General features: G+C 38.8%; 1 pseudogene; it reads right to left on the bottom strand.

The window, feature by feature from the left end:
- Nucleotides 1–1,044: 1,044 nt before the first annotated feature.
- LOC111741988 lies at nt 1,045–1,163 on the bottom strand (annotated as a pseudogene).
- Between the last annotated feature and the right edge of the window lie 7,617 nt (nt 1,164–8,780).

Here is an 8,780-nt window from a genome sequence, read left to right as displayed (position 1 = left end):
CAAAATGCAGCATAAAACCTCTAAGTTGTTGTAGCATCTGAATCCCTAAGTTCACATAAATCACTGAAATTTCTTAACAAGAACCAATTAAAGGGCCTTACAAGGCTTTCTACATAAAGCTGAGGATGTAAATTTTTATCCCTTTGCAACAAATATAGTCCTAACACCTTTTTTCCTAGACCCAGGCCACTCTACCTGTTGTGCTGGGTGGGGCAGATAAAACAGCCCTTCCTGCACAACAACCAGACTCAGCCTCGTGTCTCTCTTGAGAAGACTCCCAGCTGCCTATCAGCATGAATACACACAGGTGGAGCACCCGAAGGTGGTGACATTATGGAGCTCAGACTTTATCCTGTGAGCACCAGAAGCTATGGAAGGTTTCCCAGCATGCCAAAAGCAAGACTTCAGAAAGATTAAAGGAACAGCGATATTTAGGCAGGAATGGGAAGGGGAGAGACTGAAGGCTGGAAACAAGATGGGAAGGAAGAGGCCTGAGACGACATGGATGACAGAAACTTTGGGGCTGTGAAACACTTTCCACAGTAGGTGACTAGATTGGTTGGGAACAAAGGAATCACTGTAGTGAATGAATCAAAGTATAAACAGCATGCAAACGTAGTTCAGGTTTTAATTTCTCTCACAAATCTTTTCGTGTTACTTCATCTTTGAAATTATTTCCCAAAGCATCAAAGAGGTATTTATAAGAAAAGTAATAAACAACCACAAATGCCCCCTGTGAATAATCAAGAGAGTTCTCACAGCTTTGTAAGTTTAAAAAGGAGGTAAAATGGTATTGATTTTTGTGTGCAAATGGGGTGATGTCTGAATATTCCATGCGTACAGCACATAACTTTCTCTGAAACTTATAAACTTTGTGCTTCCCTTAAATCTCTGCTTAAATTCTATCTATCTATCTATCTATCTATCTATCTATCTATCTATCTATCTATCTATTTATTTATTTATTATCTTTTTAGGCGAGGCAACCCTTGGTTGACCTCACAGATTGCAAGAACCTCACAGCTTACAATTCCTTACTTTTTAGGACTACAACACCTGGTCTTCCTAGGTAGTCTCCCATTCAAGTACTAACTATGCCCGACCCTGCTTAGCTTCCGAGATCAAATGGGATCAGGCTTCTTCAGGGCAGCATGGCTGTAGACAGGTTAAATTTAAGATATTCATTTTAACATGTTTTCTATCTTGACTGTAGTGTTGGTTACATGATTATATTCATATATCAAACCTCGTCAAATTCTATATTTAAAATTGGTGACTTTGTATGTAAATTATGCCTCAATAACACTGATATTTAAAGACTGAATGGAGTTCAAATATGTTTGGAGATGAATCCAAACAAATAGGAATATATATGTATGATTCCATTTATATAAGACTCTAGAAAATTCAAACAAATCTATAGTGATGGAAAGCAGATCAGTAGTTATTTGCTTGAGGGGTGGCTTACATATCTCATAGTGCTATAAATCTGTACTAGTGCCGTGTATGTCTGTAAAGGTGGCACTATGATGTTAAGAGATTTCCAGTTCAACATGGCCAAGTGTTCTCCTCCTACTGAAACGTCACTAAATGGGGAGGGGTAGGGCAAAGTGGGGGGTAGAGAGAGTACAAATCCACAGAGATAACTGAAAAGGAGACGTTAGCAAATGAGAAATTTCAGAAAAATTTTTTTTGCAAGGTGGAAAATGAGTAGAGGGAAATACGGTTTGGAACTAGGGAGCCTCCTATATGAGAGCCCATAAAGTACCCAGGACTTGAGGTGGTACCGGGGTGAGGCCACTGAAGGGGAATGAGGTGGAGGGACTGGTGGAAGTTTGTATGGAGCCGTCGGAGCCAAAGGGCCTCTTCCCCATCCCTGGAAGTCGGAGAGTTGCCCTCCATAGGAGTCAGGAAGTGTGTTTCCTGGAGATAATGAGCCAGGGAGACCTCAGACAGACTCAGGACACAAGACCTACAGGGGTGAGTTGGGGTTGGACTTATGGCATGAGGCTGGAACATGCTGATTATGGGAAAGTTTGAGTAATGAACAGTGAGTGGGACTCCCAGGCTTCTTTCTCGGATCTACTCCCAGAAAGAATCCACTTTAAATAGCCATCAGGTATATGACCCCTAGGCAGGAGACTGGAGGCTTCTTCTCTAAAGAGGAATCATTTCCACATCCTGACATTTGAAGGATCCAGTGCAAGAAAGCAGTGAAGGGAATTTCATTTTGACAGTAGGCCTAGAAAGTAATCAACCCAGACTAGAACAGGAGAACTAGAGAGTTCTGAAAGGGAGATTATCAGGGGGAAAAAATGGAGCAGAAAGATTATTTGCTATATTTTAGTGTTTGGACAATAATAATAATAGGTATTTGACAAACCCAATCAAGTATTTGAATAGATTCATAGCAAACTGCAACTGAAAATAACAAGGTAATTGTTAACTCCTGGAAACTAAAAAGTTGTTCAAGAAAGGAAACATAATCGTAGGAATTACCTGCTCAACAGTGCATAATATTTGCACACTTTTTCTTTATATTAATAGAGATTAATGATTTAACCAAAAATTGAGAGGGTAGTGGAGAGGAGTAAGTGAGGTCTGAAATTGTAACAGAAAATAAATTCTCATCTATTATAACAAGAAATTAGTTTATCAGTAATATTTCAAATTATAGAGAAATAAATGTCTATTCAATAAAGTGTTGGAATTTCCAATTATAATCTATTAAAAATAATAGATTAAAAATAATATTAGACTCCTACCTTAAAATAAATTAAGAAGTATTAAAAAACTAGGGTTTTAAAAATAATTTTGGAATAGGAAAAGCCTTCCTAAGAAAGACACAAACTGCAAAAGCCATGAAGGCAAATGTACAGATTTGACCTTGAAAGAACAAAAAATTTAGGAGTGACAAGAACCACTGCAAATTAAGTTAAACAGAAGCAACGAACCTAGAAGAAAATGTGTGTAATACATTTAAGAGATAAAAGATTAATACTATCTACATACATATATAAATTTTAGTAGTTCTATGTGGTTCTTTTTCAGATCTATTTGATCAATTTTAAAATATTTTGCCCCTTAATCATACTTTTGACATTCTTATTTCTTTAAACATATAAACTTATTTTATATTCTGAATCTGATAATCTAATATCTGCAGTCTTTGTAGTTCTGATTCTATATTTTGCTGTTTTTGCTAATGCTTGCTCATGGTAGCTTGTTTCCTTGTGTTTTGATGGTGAGTTCATGTTTGTTGAAACCTTATATGTGAAAACTTTTTGAAACTTGCTTGAATACTTTTCTCCAGGAAGTTTGCTTTTACTACTAAATGCCTGAGACCATTAACCAACTCAGAACCACTTTGAATGATATTTAGATGTGAGGTTGTCTTGTGCTACACAGGCACGTGGATTCTGGTTCCAAATTTGTCTGAGGGTTGAGCTTGTGGTTTGTGATTCTCGGGGAAGACTTTTTTGCCTCCCTCCTTCATTGTCACCTACTGTTAAGTGGCTTTCCCATAATCAGTCCTGCAAATCTGATCATGTGACATCCCCTACCTAAAAAACTATATAGACCCACTCATTCATCAGGTCTCAGTTTAAACATTAATTCCTCGTGGATGCCTCCCTTAACTGCCTGCCAAAAAACTAGATTAGGTCCTTGAATGCATGCTCTTCAAATACATTGTACTTCTCTTTATAGCATTCATAACAGTTCAAGTCAATTATTTGTGTAATTATATTTCAATGAAATGGTAACTCTCTCCACCACTGGCTGTAAACTTTATAATGTTGGAAACCATTCAATCACCTCTTTTGTATCTCTAACATGTAACCTAGGGCCTGATATATATTTGCTGAATAAATAAAAAATGAATAAATTAATGGTTTGGGAAACATTAACACAATGGAATGAATCTAGAACATGAATCTGTCATGTTCTAGCTATGTAATGTCTCTAAGTTGTTTAGTGTCTCTAAGTCTCAAGTATCTAAAATAGAATTAATAATATCTCATAGGATTGTTGTGAGGGTTACAAATGATATATCTAAAGAACTACAAAATGGACCTGGGCAATGATATTTGCCAGATATACCTCATAAGTTCTGTGGAATTGAGCCAATCATCTATTTGGAGCATATTCAGATAATTTCAAATAAGGAGTAATGTAAAGATCTTTTAGCCCATAATGAATCACTGCATAAATATAATAATTAATAGATTATTCCCAAAATTAAATTTTAAAATAATATAGACTTAAAACTCAATAATGTTGCTTTTAAAAATAAGCCAGCTCTATGGTTTCATAAGAGCATACATATGTCAAAATTTATTGTTGTGCACTTTAAGTATGTGCAGTTTATTATGTTAATTATCCCTCAATAAAACTGTTTTTTAAATAAAGAAAAAATTAATCTATGAACGATGAGTGAAATGAAATAGCTCTTATTTAGGATGTAGTTGGATTGATTTAATTATTTTTTTGACTAAAAAGATCTGGCTCTATTATTTGGCTTCAATTCGAGTACAATGTAATTGTTTCTCACATAGTTCTTTTTTTTTTTCATTGAGACTTGCACTGCTGTTTGACAAATGTCGATGCCATCAGTGCTGAAACTCCACTCCTCAAATGTTAATATTTGCTGAAGGTTCATCTTGCCTTAACAGTACAAGAGGAATCTTATCTCCGTTTCAGAAATTACAGGTACTTTTTATAGTGACGCCCTGAAAAACGTGCATAATGCCAGGTTTTTTAGAGGAGGCATCCTTCCCAGATTTGGCTGATGAACTAGGGCCTCTTTCTGAAGAGTGACTAAAGTATGCAATGAATGAATCATGAATATCTGCATATGATTCAACAGCCTGAATTTCTGCTACCATTAATGCAGCAACAATCCTATCATTTATTTAACACCCATTGAGTGAGTATGCACCAACTTGGGTTAGCCAGCCCAAAGATTTGTGAATGCAACCCCAGAGCACAGAACTAACCGAAAGCTGAGCAAGAGCAGGTGTGGGTCAGCTAGAAGGTGATGCTCCTGTGAATTTAGTGAAGAACTTTGAGACAGCGATTAGCGTGTGTTCTCCCAAAAGCAGAGTCTGAGACAAGAACTTGGGATGCAGTTAGTTTATTTAGGAAATGATCCTAGGAAGCATAAAGGAGAAATTGGATAGAGAACATGGACAAGGAATGGAGAGATGCAAAGAAAGGGCCCATTAATGAGCACATTACTGCTGTGGGAAACCAGGGCAGTCTCACTAGGGACCCTCTGAGGAATCTTTGAAAAAGTTTCACAATTATTTCACTGAGGGATAGGGATGCTGGAGTATTTATCTGCAGATAAATGTCCTCATTGTTGAAAGGAAGCCCTGGAAAGTGGAGGAATTAATGGCACATACACATGTATCCCACCTGTGGGCTGAGTAAGCTCTTGTTGGCTAAAAGTTCTCAGATAGGCACCAAAGAGATGCCACCATGGGGGTGGAAAGCTGGCAGTGTGCATAGATGCATAGAAACTGCCCACTGCAGGTGCAGATAAACTCAGAGGTTGGATGAGGGGATATGGGCTGGGACATCATCGTCATCTGCTACACAAGGGTTTAGGATCTGCGATGCGATAGAATATCGGTGCTAGGTGTTGAGGAATGCATAGTGGCATGGATAAAGCAATGCATTTATGAATTCTGGTGGGGAATTTCCCTTTATCATTTTCCCAGAATGAAGTAAAATTAATGAAATGAGCAATTAGCTGGTCGGTTCAGCTGACTTTTCAGTTGCTGTGTTTCCTGTAGACTAATGGTTCAGCAGCATCAGCATCACTTGGGAACTTGTTAGGAATGTGAATTCTTGGGCCCCACTGCAGCCCTATTGAATCAGAACTTCTGGAGGTGGGACCCAGAAATCTATGACAGGCCCTCCAGGTAATGCTGATACATGCTAAAGCTTCAGATGTAGATGAAACATTGTACTGACAGACTTAACTTCTTCTCAGTCACAGAGTAGTAGTCTGGGTATGGAGAGAGCTATCTGGTTTCTAGTCTTGACTGGGTAAGAACATGGACAAATTATGTGATTTTTATAGGTCTTTTCTAATCTGTGAAATGAGAAGTTTGAACTAGTATACTGGAGTTTCAAACTTTTTTTTTAAAGCAGTGGAATACTTTCTTCCAATAAAATTTTACTTGAAACATGAGGATATAAGACATAAAAACAGTGCTCCTTGGTTGAGATAGTAGCTCAGTATCCTGTCTTCTCATCTTCTTTGCCACGGCTTCTTAAGTACCACTATGCACCTTTAGGGTCCTTTCTTAGAAGGTAGTCTGAGAACCACTGCACTAGAAAACCTTCAAGGTACCTCTGCAATATGATCTAAGACATGAGGCACACTTAATTGTAGTTTACCTAGTGATGCTAACACTGAGACAGATCTGGGATCACAAACCTTGGATTCAAGGCCTGGCTGAAGCCCTACTAGCAGGGGTCCTAATTATCACTAATTATTAGTGACCATGAGCAAGTCATGTGGCTTCCATGGCCTCAGCATTTTTATTTATAAAATGAAGTTAACTCTAATTCTTGTTATACCTGCAGTACAAGGTTGTGGAGAGGATCAAATGAAATCATGTATGAGAACATACTTTATAAAAGTATAAAGTATTGCTAAGTCCTGTCTAATTGGAAGAGATTATTGTGGGAGAAATTATCCTTTCAGGTAGTTTTGCTTTGTAACTGGTGCCAAAGATAAGTAGAGATAGACAGAGAGTGTAGATAGTTAAATAGTCTATAGTTTCTCCTTTATCTTCGAGGAATGCAAATATAATTTTCTTTTTTAATTAAAAACCTGTTTACCAGGAAGTGTCACTTTAAATAAAATATTGCTTAGGCAGAGACTTGAGTTAACCTGTTGAGTCATTCTACAAAGCTTATAAAAGCAATGTTTGGGGTAATACTATCTAAAGAGATAATTAGTTTTTCTTGACTATTATTGCCCACTTACTAATGAGAAGAACCAATTTTGGAATATATTGACTTAGCATTTATAGCTGCTTGCATGTTTAGAAAAAATTTAGTGCAACATTAATTTAAACTGGTTTAGCTTTTTTGTTGTTGTTCCTGTCAGATGGATGTTCTTGGAGAGATTCATTTATCCACTATAGAGATGCTTGTGAAATACCAAACGCTATGTTTTATGGCCGTATTTTGTCATAAGGGAAGTTGTGACTAATTCCATGTGGGACTTTTGGAAGATTATCTGCTAGGATTGTCAAATATGGTTACTAGTGTTAGAAGACAGTTAGATTTAAAATCTACTTATTTCCAAACCCCAAGGGTGGCAGAAGATCAGGATGATGTATGAAAACTGTCATCATAAGAAACAGACATCTGCCAATAACTCTCTGTGGCCACTTTGAAGGCAGCTGTCACATGGACCTACCAACGTTTCCTAAGCATGTCCCACTTTGCATTTCCTGAACATGTTTTGCACTTTACTGGATTTCAGCCTAGTATTGTTGTGCACTAATCAGAACTCTCTGAGAAGGAATCAATACAGACCGAAGAAGGATTTGCTCATGACCACCCATGTTTGGGTGGAGAGACTGTCAGCATTCCTGAACCTCGAAGCTGGCTAGACAGCCATGGAGCAAGGTTCCTGTATGTGTGCTCATTCACTCATTTAAAAAAAAGAGATACACAGTCCTTACTATTGATCAGGCACTGTGCTGGGACAGTGAACAGAACAGACAGGACTCTGCTGAGATCTGTAGGTTATGGAGGAGTCAGACAGGTAAGTGTGGGGGTGGAAAGACAAGGAAAGCATTTCAAACAGAGAAAATAGTGCATAAAAGGCCCAGCACAGTGGGCATGGCATGTTCTGAGGACTGAAGAAAGTCCACATGGCCAACGCGTAAGGAGTCACGTGGTGGTGAGGTGTGCCAGTGCCAGGCCATGGAAGACCTTGTCAGTGTGGGCCTCCTTTTCCTCATTTATATAATAATAGGACTGGTGCAGAGCAGTGCTTCTTAAACTGCCCCATGGAACACGGGGTTCCACCAAGGGGCCTCATAGGGCCTCGGGGATTAGGGGTGGAAGAGAATGGCTCTGGGCTCCAAATTCTGCTTCAGTAAGAATAGCTTTGCCAAAGCCCATTTCAAATGTTGGGGATCTGAGAAAGATCATGGTGGAAGACAAGTCTCCATGGATTAAAAAAAAAAGATTGAAAACCAAGAGGTCTCCAGCTTTGCCAACCTTGGATAGTAGGATTCTGTGCCGCCCGCCTCCCACCCCCTGCTCCTCACCCCCGAGACAATGCTATCTGAGTTACTGGGACATCTCATTGTCTCCTGAGGAGCAGCCTATTTCTCTCTGAACACACACAGGGTTATAGTGTGAGCAAGGGGTCCTGGGACTTTCTGTCCATTTTTTCACAGAACCTTCAAATAGTCCCTGAAATTTTCACTTTTCCATCTTGACTGTTGTCTCTTTATGTCAGCAGAACAGAGGACCCTTCCAGCAAGCCTGCTTTCAGAAGGAGTGTGTCATAATGTTGAGTCCCTCCTCAGACTACAGACACTTAGCTATAAAGACACATCCAGCTACATGCTGAAGGGGGTGAGACCCAGAACAAGGAGCAACCGCCCCTAAAATGCAAACTCACTCTCTGTCTTACCCATAAGCAGCTCCGTAAGTATTGGTAGCATTGTCTGCTTTCTATTTTTCCCAGGGTCTTGTGGAGACTCAGCGCTTCTCACTTCTTTAGTCAATCTCGACTAAGC

Source organism: Pteropus vampyrus, unplaced genomic scaffold (genome assembly GCF_000151845.1).
Source record: "Pteropus vampyrus isolate Shadow unplaced genomic scaffold, Pvam_2.0 Scaffold84, whole genome shotgun sequence".
NCBI lineage: Eukaryota > Metazoa > Chordata > Mammalia > Chiroptera > Pteropodidae > Pteropus > Pteropus vampyrus.
This window is presented reverse-complemented; position numbering and strand designations above follow the sequence as displayed.